We start from the raw sequence: 15,724 nt of genomic DNA on the forward strand, positions 1-15,724 counted from the left end.
GTTCATTCGGCGCAAATTCACGCCGCAAGTCGCGCGCACCTATTTGCGGCAGGGCGAAGCTCGTTTATGGATTTGTATTTTTAGCGCGCAACAAAAACAACAATAATCGCTGTTTACAAAGCGGGTTGAGCCTTTTTCTTGCTGACGGGGGCGACATTTGAGAGAAGAGGGAAAAGTTGGACCCTGGAGCAAATCCGTAAGCGAGCTGCTCCTCCGGCGTGGTGCAGTCATTTAGGCTAGTTTCTATAACTATATTTTAAGCTCCTTTTTGGTAAGGCGTCGAAAGGGGCACACACACACGTGGTTGGGTTTTGGATTGGTACTAGATTTAGAACGAAAACGTTGATCGATTGTTAATTCTAGAGATTTTCTGGAGTCTGACGTCAAGTTGTTGAAAATGATATGCAGTATCAGCATAACGCAAGTCTGCTACAAACTATACTTTCCCGTAATTTTGCTGTCGGACAGCGAATATTAGAGAAAGTAGTTCCTACTTTAGTTACCACTAAGTTAGAACCGGAATTTTGTTTGTTCAAAATTAATCACTGATATTTATGAAACCTAAAAAAATGCAGAGATTTTTCAAATTTATTTGACAGAGAATTTTATAAATATTCGATAACTTATTGTCATTAGACAAGTGTTTTTTGTATTGTACTTAAGGGGTTACGTACATGTAGAAAATCGCAAAATTTCATGTTTCAGAAAATTTATTAAATCAACTTAAAAGATGATTTTCAACCACTCCTGAAAGTTTCATGAAGATATTTCATGATTAAACAGAGTTAGAGACGATTTTAAGCTCAACATTTTTCCGTGCGCAAAGCAGACTGTCAAACTTTCTGAGCGTTTTTCTCGAAACACCGAGTTGATTTACGGGTGCCACGATATCTCGAGATGGGATGGACCAAATTAGCTGAAATTCAGGGTGAAGACTCTCAAGATATATCTCGTGTGCATTGCTATATCTCGGAAATGAAAAAGCCAAATGTCTTCAAAGGAGAATGGGCAGATTTGGTCCAAGGATGTACACGAACGGGAGAAACGTTATTCGAAAGATCTCGCCGAGACATGAAAAAAAGTCTTCTGGACGAACTCTCTAAACCCCGGGGTTCAAAAGTTACAAGTTGTTGAAGTTTGAGTATTTTGGGTTAAAATGAACAAAAAATCGTATTTTTGCTATTTCTAAAATCACTCATAAAATCCTTATTTTATTATGGATTTCGATCATCTTGACTTCATTCGAAGCGTATCAGCAAAAACTATTAGTTCTGATATGTTTTAGCATGATTGAAACATGACATCTCTTGTCATTATCCGTTTGAACCGTTTTTGCAAGAGGCTTACCATAGAAACAAGTCGAAACTTGAAGCTTTTGAAAACAGATCCTACCCACACAGAAAAAAAAAATCGGGTAAATTTACATCATTAATGATGTACCAAAAGTGCACGTCATTAATGATGCGAATTTACATCAACTTCATTGTAAATTTAAATGCCATCCGATGTAAATGTGCGAATCGATAGTTCTTGGTAAACGTGTAAATTTCCGATGAAATCGACGTAAATTTACCCAAGCAAAAAAAATTTTTACCCCGTTGAATCTAGAATCCGATGTAATTTTCAAATGCTTGTGTACCCGTGTGCATAAATTGAGGCTTTTATTTTCTTCAATGCTACACATGTAAACATTCAGTTCATCTTGCTCACACCTTCATAACATAAATTAAAGTGAGCGGAATGTGCTGAATTTGTACATGTGTTACACTGGTCGTGTTAAAAATCATGTCAGGAATAAAAATGCTTTTGTTTGGGCAGAAAGATTCAAAGACTGCAGGGCACTTAAAGTGTTTGAAAATTTGTATCAGATTCTGAATTCAACGGAGTTATATCAAATACTTTATGAGCTGTAGTTTCGTTTTGAAATGAACATTTCAGAAAATAGTTTAAAAAACTGACTCACCTATGAGGGATACGGTTGCCGGTTGGCTTTTCAGCATCGCAAGCCTTGTAATCATGTGACCATCATGTGACTCTGCCATTGCCAACTTTTCGATGACGAAACATCACCTTCTTCCACGCGCCAGCATAGAACTGAAACTTTTGGATCAAAGTTTTGAGCAGCTGTAAGGCAAAAAGTCGTAGGTTTTTATGCAGTTGATTTTTGTTTTATCTAGCGTGAAAGGTTTCTTGCAGATTATTGACGGGCTTCCGTCGTTTCGTCCTCCTTTCCTGATTCAGCGCCGCCCCCACCGCCATGTCCACGACCAGATAAAGTTGCCCGCCTTCCGGTGCATGTCCACGACCAGATAAAGTTGTGCACCGCTTGAACCAGTTCGTCCACCCCAGCCGCCTCGCCATCGTCCTTCTCCCCCACCATCTCCCCATCACCTGCCGGATCCAGCTCGATCACGTGCAGCACGTTGCAGAACTTCTTCGCCTCCCTATACGTAATTCCCTGTTCCACCTCCTCCTGCAACTCCGCGCACAGCAAAATCAAAACTCAATATCCGCCTCCGTATCAAAAGCCGCTTACTCCTGCAGTCGCTCCAAAAAGTCCCGATCGCAAGCATCAAAATAGATCAAAATTCTTTCCAGCTGTTTCAGAATGGCCTTCAGCACTTCACCGGGCTCTTTCCCGCCCGGCCAGCCACAAAACACCACATCGGTTTCGTAGGTGGACCTTCAGGTGCATCTTCACCAGAAAGACAAATTTGACATCCTTCGTGGATTCTCTCGGTGTCGCTGGAAAACGGAATTCCACTGTTCAAATAAGCTGATTACTTGTTATGTTTACTTACCGCATTTAAAAGAACTGCATTTTTGGCGACCCGGATGCTCGTGACGTGACGGCCAGGAAATCTGCGGGTTTTCCCAGCTACTTTGATCGCGCTGGTCAGAATTTAGTTTTTTAATCAGCGACAGGAGTGCCTCACGTTGTTGTTTGTTTTGACATTTGAGTCTCAATGACCTTGAACAGCAACAGACTGGCTTGCTGTCGGAGTTGGGGAAGGTGCAAACTTTTCGACCATATTTTTTCAAACGGGCGTAAAATTTAAACAAAAATAATAATCGATCGAAAATCGAGAAGAAATCATAAATCAAATGAAAACGATTTGGTATAATAAATGTTTTAGATTTGTTTATTTGTATTATTCACAACCAGCGATGGAATAATCATCATCAAAAGAAAATCATTGGATGTTCATCAAGAGAAAAAATCCGAAGGGAGCATGCTCTCCTCTCTCGCGCACGAAAGATCGGTAAAAAGAATCTTAATAAATCATCATCTTGATTATTCGGCGGATCATCTCTTTCACTACTACACTTGCAAGTGTAACATTACACGTCGGAAATTGGCCTGTAACATTTTGTAGATGGGCAATGTGCGTAAACAAAAGAAAAAAAAATTTGAGTGGTGCTGACAAGGAAATTCACAAAAAATCATCAGCAGATTGATTTTCTGGGAGAATTTCGGGAGCGATTTTCTTTTGCGTGATTTGCCTCCTTTCTTTTTCGCGGGTGAAAAAAGTTCGCAAGCGAAACTGATTTTTTCGCGATTATTCCATCCCTGTTCACAACAAGGTCACATCAAATTTTTATTCAGATTTTTAACATTTAGTTGAATAAATTAAGAATCTATCACAAATTAAAATAAAATTCAAAACATGGTACTGCTAAATAGAAAAAAATACCAAAGTCTTTCGAGATTTTCTATCATTTTTAAAGATTTTCCAATGATTGTGATAAATAATGTTTAACTTAATTCTTCTAAAAAACCAGCAGTTTGAACGAAATCAGTGTATGAGCAAATCAAACAAGCCCATGTAAATATCAGATTGTCAAGGATTCTGGACACCAATCGCCCTATACGCCCAGCAAAACATACGTTGCCAGTGCCTATTTAATTTGCATCGGCCAGTCTGTTTCCCCTAGACAGTCTGTAATGAAAATGGATCAATTTGTATTAGTAAAAACGCCATTTACATTGTTTTACTTGATTTTTTTTTTTAATATAACTTCAACATTTTGCTAAACATTATTTTATCATAAAAAAGATAAATTGATACCAGCATCTGGTAAAAATCGGGAAATTTGGTAAGAATTGGGACATCTGTTTGAACCCTTTTTCTAAACAATATTAGATACTTTTGAGTGTTTCTGGATAGAACATACTCAGAGCAAAGAAAAAAGGAAAATTATTTCCAAAAATTTAAGATTAAGTGCTATACAAACTGCTGTCCTAGGCTATTCGCCCCAGTTGCAGGTGTATTTTTCATGCCGCGAATCAACCGTCATCTGTTCAGAGATACAAAACATTGAATAAATTTAGAAAATGTTTAACTTTGCATAAAATTCTAAATTAAAAAAATAAGAGTACCACTTTAGTTTAAAACTGAAGGTGTACTCAAGCTTCAAACAAGTTTCAAAATTCTAAAGTTTATGCATTTTATTATTTCACCCTGCTTCATGCAGTGAAAGACTTCCCCCAGATCAACCTTAGTCATTCGAGGGGAACAAAGCAAGGAACAAAGTCTTTCAATGAAATGGTGAAGCCGCAAAGCAAATAAATTTTATTGAGCGTAATAAAAAATATTACGTAATGCAAAAGATCGGACGCACGACCTCCGACCCCCACTTCCCCCAACTGCGTTGCGTAACTAAAGAACGCTCCCTTAGTATTTTTGTCGGAGTTTACATTAATCCAAATTTTTCGTATGTCAGCAAACCGTGTAAACTCCGACACTTTTGACAGTTTGGTAAAGCGCCACGGCTCGATCCCGTGCCTGTCTAAAAGTGTTGTGTGTAGTCAATTAAATTGTGTTTGAAGTGAGAATTATTTAAACTCTGTTTTCTGTAAAAAAAAGCTTATAAGTTGTGAGAGGTGCTGAAAAAATCGACCTACCGAGTGCTGCAACTGCCAGGCGATGAATTCCCCCACGTTGGCATCGGTCAAGAAGGACTTTGGAGTTAATCCGTATCCGGTCAACCAACTCTCGAAAAGAACGCGCCTTGCCTTTTTCGCCTTTATGTTCCGGACACCGGTTCCAGCTGGTCAAACAAGATCGGGCACTTAATCACAGTGCCCGTCTATCCGTTGGTCTTTCTATGACACCGCCAAGCTGGAGAAACTATCGGATGACGAGATGACGGAATGCCGCATTGGAATGACCACCGCTTTGGAGGAACCGATCAACCCGAGAATTCCCTTTGCCAATATGATGCTTTCGAATCGTATTATCAAATGGGCTGCATCGATGGAGGCCAGATGTATTTCTATAACGTGGTAAGTATCAATTAAAAACAGTCTGCAAACGCTGCACCATCCGCACCTGGCTGACCATTCCCGCTTGGACCATCAACAAAACTAAACCTGTTTCCGTCTTCCTCCAGATGAGTTGAAAGTTAGAGACGCAAAAATGTAAATAACACAGTGTGAGTTTGTAAACAAAGAGTGAATTTTGCTCACTCCTCCAATCCACTGACGTGAGCAGGATACACTCTTTGTTAACAAACTCTCATTGGCTCATTTACACTATTTTACTTGAACTGCATCCTGCTTCCGATCAAACAAGATGCATTCCTTGTTTACATCGATGAGCCTAAGGAAACGTTTCATACGAGTTATTGTTTGTTTACATTTTGATCATTGCTACAAACCTGAGTTATTCAACCTAAATTTCTTTTGAAAACACATCCACTTCCTTGCGCACAAAACATCTTACTGATTTGTTTTTGCATTCCTCTTGAACTGTCATTTGCAACACAAACTTATTTAAATTTAAATGCTGTTTGATTTTTCAATTAGCATATTTTACATCAGATGTACATTTACATGATTTTCATATTTCAAAATTTATGGTTTTCAGAAACAAAAATTGGATTTACATGGGATTTATGCATTACAACGAATCTCAATTTACATTAAGGGCCTTTAAATGAGATACAGGGTTTTAAATTGAATTTCAAAATTACATTGAGCATGTTTACATTGAAAACATGGTTTCAGTGTTGGGTAAATTTACATTTTTTTTCTGTGCAGACTGCTTCAGTGAGTATGGAAGACTACAGTGTATTGTTTTGACAACTTATTGAGATGTTCTGGGTCATCCGAGAACTCCTTGGAGTTTAGACCGGTGGGTCTACCGCCGTAACAAGCAAGAGGTCAGTGATTTTTTACCACTGATCATAACCGCATAGCTGAGTATGGAAAACTACTTTGTTATTATTTTGGAATGTCCAGGACTCCCTGTAGTTGAGATCTGTGGGTCTACTACCGTAACTAGCAAGATGTCGACCGGTATTGCCCACGGATCATACCCGCATAGCTTCAGAGTAGGTTTGACTATTTTGTAAATGACTTGGGCTGTCTTGGATCACCAAAGGACTCCCTGGAGTTATGATCTGTGGCTGTTAACTCCAGTGAGTCCTGGGATGACATCCCAACACTGTAAAAAAGCAGTCTACCATACTGACTAAAGCTATGCGGGTATGATCAGTGGTCAAAACAGGTAGAAATCTTGATTGTCACTGTGGTAGACCCACAGCTCTTAACTTCAGTGAGTCCTAGGATGACCCAGAACATTTTAAAACATTAACTAAGTAGTCTACCATACTCACTGAAGCTATGCGGGTATGATCAGTGGTAAAAAATCACTGACATCTTGCTTGTTACGGCGGTACACCCACCGGTCTTAATTCGAAGGAGTTCTCGGATGACCCAGAACATCTCAATAAGTTGTTACAACATTGCGCTGTAGCCTTCCATACTCACTGAAGCAGTCTGGGTAGGATCTGTTTTCAAAAGCTTCAAGTTTCGACTTGGTAAGCCTATGGTAAGCCTTTTGCAAAAACGGTTTAAACGGATAATGACAAGAGATGTCATGTTTCAATCATGCTAAAACATATCAGAACTAATAGTTTTTGCTGATACGCGTCGAATGAAGTCAAGATGATCGAAATCCATAATAAAATAAGGATTTTATGAGTGATTTTAGAAATAGCAAAAATACGATTTTTTGTTCATTTTAACCCAAAATACTCAAACTTCAACAACTTGTAACTTTTGAACCCCGGGGTTTAGAGAGTTCGTCCAGAAGACTTTTTTTCATGTCTCGGCGAGATCTTTCGAATAACGTTTCTCCCGTTCGTGTACATCCTTGGACCAGCTCCCATACAAATTTGCCCATTCTCCTTTGTTTTGATAATAGATGAAAATGCATATTTTAATGCTCTGAAAACAGACTATAAATAAAACTAAGTGTGTGCTGACACAAACCTCTGACTGTTTTGTCGATTTACATGTATGTAACCCCTTAAGGCCTTTTTTATACATTTAATGAGCCTTATTCATGTTTTGTGTTGATAACAGCCTTTTTATCACACAGCAGTTGCCCCGACCCCTCTTCGATTTGCGTGAAACTTTGTCCTAAGGGGTAATTTTTGATCAGGAATCCGAGGTCCGTTTTTTTATATCTCGTGACGGAGGGGTCATTTTTTAACACGCGAAAAAAGAGGTGTATTTCAATAATTTGCAGCCTGAAACGGTGATGAGATAGAAATTTGGTGTCAAAGGGACTTTTATGTAAAATTAGACGTCCGATTTGATGGCGTACTCTGAATTCCGAAAAAGCGTATTTTTCATCGAAAAAAACACTAAAAAAGTTTTAAAAATTCTCCCATTTTCCGTTACTCGACTCCCATTTTCCGTTACTCGACTGTAAATTTTTTTGGAACGTGTCATTTTATGGGAAATTTAATTTACTTTTCGAATCTACATTGATCCAGAAGGGTCATTTTTTCATTTAGAACAATTTTTTTTTCATTTTAAAATTTCGTGTTTTTTCTAACTTTGCAGGGCTATGTTTTAGTGTGTAATAATGTTCTACAAAGTTGTAGAGCAGACAATAAAAAAAAAATATATACATACATAAGGGGTTTGCTTATAAACATCACGAGTTATCGCGATTTTACGTAAAAAAAGTTTTGAAAAAACTTCAGATTTCAACGAGCTATACTCCCAAACATGATCATTGATCAACCATGCATACAAAAGGCTTTTAAAATATTCAAAACTCTGTATGTTTAGAACGGATTTTCTGATCGATTTGATGTCTTCGGCAAAGTTGTAGGTACACTCTAAGAAAATCACCCAATTCTACTATTCACACCAAAAATTGAATTGCGCCAAATAACCATTCTTGAAAAATCTTATTTTTAAACCTTATTTGACAGTGTTGCTAATATTTCGAAAACAATATTTAGGCAATTAATCATCAAAATATTTAGTATTTATTTTAAATGTAAAATTTACCTGTAAAAGTCATGACCAAGTTGATAACCTTGGAAATATTTTTTTCGAGGAAATCAGAATATTTTCTTGATTTTTTTCCTTCAAATTGATTGATGATGGGACCTTTTGAAAACCAACCCTGATTCAAATGATGAATGAAAAAACTATTTCAAGTTTCTATCTCTCGGCTCTGGCTGGGGTCGATGGCAGGGGCAAAAAAATTAATTAATCAGCCATAGTCTCATAATTTAAATGAAATAAGTGTTTAAAAATGCATTTTACACTTGTTAAGTTCTGGAGTATTTTTTTTTTAAGTAAAGACTGGAAATTTGGTTTATTTGACCTTTTAAAAAAAAACTCCGGAGTTGTTTTGCAATCATTAAATATACTTTTCTTGTATGTGAAAAATAGTTTACAAATTTAACTAATTTAAAGCTTGTTGTGCAGGGCTTGCGAAATTTCGACTTTTTTGTGATAGCTGACAGAGCACTCCAATCGTCTTCACCACGACAACCTGATTTCTACATTCTGCTTTCGTTCGTTTCACACACAAAGGAATGAGTGCTACGCAAAGTCACTCACACAATCATTGACTTCCCTCCAGGAGAAATCGACTAGAGAGCGGTCGTTTGACATTCTACCGAGATTCCGATCATCTCTCCAATGATAGCAATCATATGATTTCTGTCACCATGCAGCATACACTAGGAAGAGAGAGACAAAAACGAGAGAAAGAGAAAGAGCACGTTGTCTCGTTCGGGCGGCTGCTTGAGTGGTGCTCATTTTTCGTTCGTTTCGTCTTCGGGTTTACGTTCACCGACCGTCGCCAAGCAATAACGGTCATGATAGGCGTTGTGTGTCAGCGATCAAATATCGTTTTGGGAAATGATCGCTGACAGAAAGCTCTATCGAATATCGAGCAATCCCGTTCAGTGATCGATCCCTTTTCAAGCATTGTTGTTGTGTTTAACCAGAAAGAAACATTATTTCGAATTGTTTTTGTCCAAACAACTGCCAACACAATGACCAAAAGAACTATTTCGCGTAATTGGTTTCTTCATACAAAACAATATGTAAATACTCACAAGCCTGACCTCTGCAGACGAAATTTTCTAATCAATTTGATGTTTTCGGCAAAGTAATAGGTTGTGATCAGAACATTCCAGAAAAAAGGTACACTTGAAAAATCCCCTTTTTCATATGACTTCCCAAAATACGCATTTTATCTAGGCCTTTGATTTTAAAGGGGACTAAAAAAGCATATTTTACGCTTTAAGTTAGGTTGGTGCAAATTTGGTACCAAAAATATCCGATATTAAAAATTAAGATTTTTGAAAAAAATCGAAAATACCATACCAACCATTTTCTAATGAGAGCATATTTTTTTTTAAATCTCAATATTTACGAATTAAAAAAAAATCACGAAGAAAAGCACCCCTGCTTTTCAAAAAGCTGAGAAAATTTCCTCTAATTTTTATTATTTGACCTTGAGGATCGAACTGCATATTGCTTGAAGCAGCTTTAAAGTTGAAATTTTGTGAAAAATGAGTTTTTCTCCGTGTCACCTAATAATAAGCCTTCATTGTTGCTGCTTGATATTATAATTTTACATAACAGTGTAGGTTGATGCAGGTTGGAAAAGTGTATATTGCCTTTGAAATATTGCATTTTGAAATCAAAAATGAGTGGAGTAACCAGGGGCGTTAGAGGGTTTAAAAGGTGTTTGCTCCAGAAGTGGAATTGAAATTTGAGAACATAATAATTGTAATGATAACCCTTCCAATTAACATAATTGGTAATATTTCGGCATATATTGTGCGTTCATATATTCGCTGAAATCGCTTACAAAAATACCAGTAAATACTTATATTTGAAAAGGGCATAAGTTCAGTAGAATGGCAAATTCAATGAATTTTTGCCTTCAATTTATACTTAATCGAGTTGAGACAGTGCCACAGCAAAGTGTAGTGCATCGAAATCCTGTTATCACCATGGTCCTGAAGTCACTGCCCCTGATTGTGACCATCCTTCGTACGGTGGCCGCCGATCTGATCTGCGAGCTAAGCGACTGCTCGATTCCTGGCGTCAGACCCGCTCACCCAAACTGTACCGAGGATCACTTTACCAGGCTGAATTTAATGCCCGTAGCCGGTCAACCATCTTCAAAGCGTAGGATCCGAGGATCATTGCTAGATGTGTCCGCCAGTGTGACGGATCCGAGCTGTGTCATCTTTTCGACGCAATTCTCCAACTTTAAGGACCCTGCAAAACCACGAAAATTGGTCGGGAGGACGATGTGCCAAAACACGGAATTGTATGTCTACGCGTTGAGCTTTGACGTTGTTCGGGTCTCGGGAGGTCGCCTGCGGTGTTTGAACCTGTTCTACAACGTGACGGATCAATGTAAGGCTTTGAGGGGGGATCTTCTGAGGGTTAGGGTTGCTGGCCGTTCTGTTGAGGTGGAAAACCTTGATCTAGATGGAGAAATCGTTGGAAAGATGAAGTTTGTGGAGCGGAATGGGACCTTTGATCCGGAACCGGAATGTGACTGTAAAGAGTTTGATGGACTAGCTCGAAGGTATATTGATTGCCTTGTTGACTCCGCCGGTGAGAAACTTATCGCCTACGGAGTGGCGGCTGGATTTATCGTTGTAATTTTGGGGGTGATTGCGATATACTCATTGTCGTTGAAAGGTCAAGATGCCCAAGTGTCGTAAGACGTTAAACTGTTGACACTGTTACAAATGAGACTAACAGATAATGACTTCGAAGGCACGGAAAACGCAACGATTTTTGTTAGTCCACCCAGAACATTACGATCAAAATGCTGCTTCTGTTACTCCTGCTCATCCTCCCCGAGGCAGCCCCAAAACTAATCTGCGTGCTAAGCGACTGTTCAATTGACGGATCCGAACCCGCCCATCCCAACTGCACCTTGGACCACTTCCTAACCAAAGGCCTAACACCCGTAATTCACCGAGACTCGGCTCAAAGCGGTGCCAACTCCAGAGGATCATTTCTGGACATAATTGGAAGTAATTCGGAACCTCTTTGCGTAGCTATGGAGGTGGTTTCGTTTGTCACACAGAATGAGGATAAAACCGACCCAAGCAAGATCCAACTTTCAGCAGTCTGCCGCCAAAAGGGAATGTCCAATTACGATGTAACGCTGGAAGTAGTGCGGCATGTTCCGAATGGTCCTTTGAAGTGTTTCCGGCGCTTTGACAACGAAAGAGATCAATGAAAAAGGGTGCGGAATGATCGTCTGCGGTTGACGACTCTTGATGGAGGTGGAATGAGGGTTGAAAATTTGAAACGTAACGGAAAAATTGTCGGTCAACTGGATTTTGAGAAGGAAAAAGTTTGGCCAGTCCGAAATGAACCGTGTGATTGCAAAAAATATGAACGGCTTTTTGACAAGTATCTGTTTAGCCAAGAGGAAAAATTGGATGAATCAAGCTGGAAATATGTTGGCTATGTTATTGCTGCTTTTTTCGTTGTAATAGTTGGGATATCAGTTTTGGCGTATTTCCTGGTTTTGAAAAGTGGTTGAATTTCTTTGCCTGTAAAAAAAGTGTTGTTATCATGTATTACTAAAATGCTAAAACGTGTTGATTCAGTGTAAATCCTTTTTAATATTACAACAAGTTCAACAATAATCTACAGATACACGCACCGTTTTCGCGATATATCCACTTTAGAAAAATGTTGATGACGTGACTTTCTTAAACCTGTCGCAGTATAAGTTCAAGTTCAAATCAACAATGTGTTTTGAAAAGATCAAAACATTTCCTATACATTTTTTTATTTCAAAACAAAATATTTATATTAAATCTTCAAAATGATTGAAAACGAATGTTTTTGGATTATTTTTTTCGACCAGCCAAATTTTCAAACTACCAAAATTCAAGATTAAAAAAAAGTTTTTACCGCAATATATTTTTTTATTCGACTTGAAAAAGTGGGTAATTTTTTTAAGAGTGTAACTGGATAATTCTCCGCCAACTCACACAGCAGTTGCCCCGACCCCTTTCCGATTTTCGTGAAACTTTGTCCTCAGGGGTAACTTTTGTCCCTGATTACGAATTCGAGGTCCGTTTTTTATATCTCGTGACGGAGGGGCAGTACGACCCTTTTCTATTTTTGAACATGCGAAAAAAAAGGTGTTTTTTAGTAATTTGCAGCCTGAAACGGTGATGAGATAGAAATTTGGTGTCAAAGGGACTTTTATGTAAAATTGTACGCCCGGTTTGATAACGTAGAATTCCGAAAAAACGTATTTTTATCGAAAAAACACTTCAAAATGTTTGAAAAACTCTCCCATTTTCCGTTACTTAACTGTAAAAAAAATTGGAACATGGCATTTTAAGGGAAATTTAATGAACTTTTCGAATCTTTATTGACCAAGAAGGGTCTTTTTTTCATCGAGAACAAAATTTTTCATTTTAAAATTTCGTGTTTTTTATAACTTTGCATGGTTATTTTTTAGAGTATAATAATGTTCTACAAAATTAAAGAGCAGAAAATTAAAAAAAAATCTTATTTATAAACATAAGGTGTTTTCTTGTAATCATCTCGAGTTATCGCGATTTTACGAAAAAAGTTTTGAAAAAGTGGTCGTCGTTGATCATGGCCGTTCATGGTCCCCCGCTATAGACATGGACGACAAAACAAGAAGAAACGCAAAAAGTAACAATTTCAAAGCTTTTTTTTTGCAAAATCGCGATAACTCGTGATGGTTACAAGCAAACTCCTTATGTTTACATATTTTTTTGTAGAACAAGGTTACACTCTAAAAAATAACCCTGCAAATTTAGAAAAAAACACCAAATCTTAAAATGAAAATTTTTGTTTTAAATTAAAAATGACCCATTTGCAGGCCAAGGATTGATACTTAAGAGTATGCAATGGCACTGACCTTGTTGCGTGCTCTTCGGTTGACGTCCACGTAAGGAACATCCTGGAAGGAGCGTAACTAACTACATCCGTAGTTCTGTTAGATCATCCGAATTATCTTGATCAGAACAGTATAGCTCTGGTTCCTTGCGAGTGTCCTATTTTCTTACCTCCACGTTGGCTTGGTTTTCATGATGACCTAGCTGGTGGCCTGTGGAAACGGATCGTAAACCTTTGACCACCGCGGGTCAGAGTCGAGACGGCTAAAAGAAAGGGGCGCGACAATGTGGGAAAGGGAAGTAATTTGTGATTGTAGACGGTATTGTTTTGATTCGCAGTATGTTGAGTCAACTGCTGTGGATGTACCTGAAACATCGCACAACGGGGTTTCTCTTCTCTTCATTCTCAGCTGCCACCTATCTCCTATTTTTATTTTTATTTTGCTCTTCTGATTCCCAATTCTTCACTGATTCTTCTATTTAATATCCAACATTTTTACTAACTTTTGATTTTCTTATCTCTCAAAGCTTTTCCACTCTTTTCTATCAATTGATACTGCTGTAACAAACTTTGTTTTGTTTTTTTTTCCTTAAAAATATACTTTTCCTTAATGTACTAGTAATATCAAGTCTTTTTATCATTCACCTAATCTTTTTTTGATTTTATTGCGAATTTATTTATTTGAATAATTCTATATCTGTCCTATAAATTATCATTACTATAATCTAAGCTTGTTTTGTAACTCTATTTATTAACTATTGTCTAATTTTACATCTAATACATCTAGCTTCTCATTTTTATTCTTCAAAATACGCTCATCATCCTCTTACTATTGATACTTCATTTTTATAAAATAAATTCTCTTTTACTGTCTATTGTTTTCTATCTTCACCCTTTTCTACAAACAAGTGAGGTTTGAGCCCTTACTCAATTTATGGAATGGTTAAAGGATTAACACAAATATTACTATTGTATTTTTGGTAAACTTTTATAACATGCTTAGGACCAAAAATTGTAACAAAACACTGCGACAAAAGAAATAGCAAACAGACTCAACAATAGGGAAGATTTCAGGAGAAAACAATACACAGTAAATAACAATAAGTTTTTGAATTCAAACTAAAATAAAACAGTTTTTGCTTTAATGAAAGTTGATAGGAACACTATAAATGGTTAGGCGCTTATACTTACATCAAACCCTACTTAATGTACCACCCCCGGCCGAGTTAAAATGCGTAACCGGAAAAGAAGGTGTGCATGCCTGGCACGAACACTCAAAGCGTGTTCTAGCGTGCTGCTCGTACTGACTCAGAGCAAGGGTGAGATGTAGGTGTAAGGGCAGTGCGTGTTCGTTGGGAACCTAGTGCATAAGATCGGTCAAGGCCCGTTCTTACACTGAAAATTGCGAATTGCGAATTGCGAAATTAAAAATGACCCATTTGGGTTTTTTTTTACAGTCAGGTAACGGAAAATGGCAAAGCTTAAAACAAAATAGTGTTTTTTTTTCGACGAAAATTACGTTTTTTCGGAATTGTACGCCATCAAATCGGGCATCCAATTTTACACAAAAGCCTTTTGACACCAAATTTCCTGACCGTTCCTTCCTGACAATTTTCTACAAATTATTGCAAAACACTTCTTTTTTTGGCATGGTAAAAATGAAAGGGGCCGTACCGCCCCTCCGTCACTAGATATCAAAAAACGGACCTCGGATTCGTGCTCAGGGACAACAGTTACCCCTCAGGATGAAGTTTCACGCAATTCGAAGAGGGGTCGGGGCAACTTTTCCCGATTTCGTGTGAGTTGGTAGAGAATAACCCAACTATTTTTTTTAGAAGCCATACCTACAATTTTTCTGAAGACACCAAATCGATTAGAAAATCCGTTCTCACGTACTGGTTTTTGAATATTTAAATAGCCATTTTAATGAGTTATATGAAAACTTGTATGCATGAACCAAAAAAACAATCAAAAAAATACGTAAATTATTTTCGTATACAATTTACTTCAAAAAATGTAAATTCTTGAAAGAATTGCTCAGGGTTGTGAAACTGTAAATATTTTCTAAAAAATTTAAAGTATTTGAAACTCCAAAATATTATTATGAATATTTTTTTACGCAAGTAGTGCACAAACCTTTAAAAAAACGTCTTGAACTGAATGATATGAATTAAAAATATTTTTATTGAAAAGTTCAACAAACTTCGCATAAGAATGTGCCTGAAAGTTTGTTTTGACTTATTTGCAAAATGTTTGGCAATTTAAAAATATTAGAAATGAAATAAATTATTTTCTATATTTACAATTATAATTTTATTTATTTTTTAATGCCCGCATTCCAACTAAATGTCAGTCAAAATAAACATGCAACGCTCAATTATTATGCGGAATTACGGTTTTTGTAGAATTTCACAGATTTGGCATCAAATGTTGGGCATCTGCGTAGGTCAAAAGGTGTGGCACTGAATGCTGCACAAAATTGCGTCCCTAAGTCGTTCTGTCCCAAAACCGACATGCAACATTGACAATACGTAT

General features: G+C 37.5%; 1 protein-coding gene across 3 annotated transcripts in view; it reads left to right on the plus strand.

Annotated features, from left to right (window-relative positions):
* Window positions 1-15,724, plus strand: part of LOC6052662 (syndecan) — a 79,593-nt gene that overhangs the window by 40,325 nt on the left and 23,544 nt on the right. The gene's annotated exons all lie outside the window — the stretch shown is intronic.

This window comes from Culex quinquefasciatus, chromosome 3, assembly GCF_015732765.1.
Source record: "Culex quinquefasciatus strain JHB chromosome 3, VPISU_Cqui_1.0_pri_paternal, whole genome shotgun sequence".
In the NCBI taxonomy this organism is placed as follows: domain Eukaryota; kingdom Metazoa; phylum Arthropoda; class Insecta; order Diptera; family Culicidae; genus Culex; species Culex quinquefasciatus.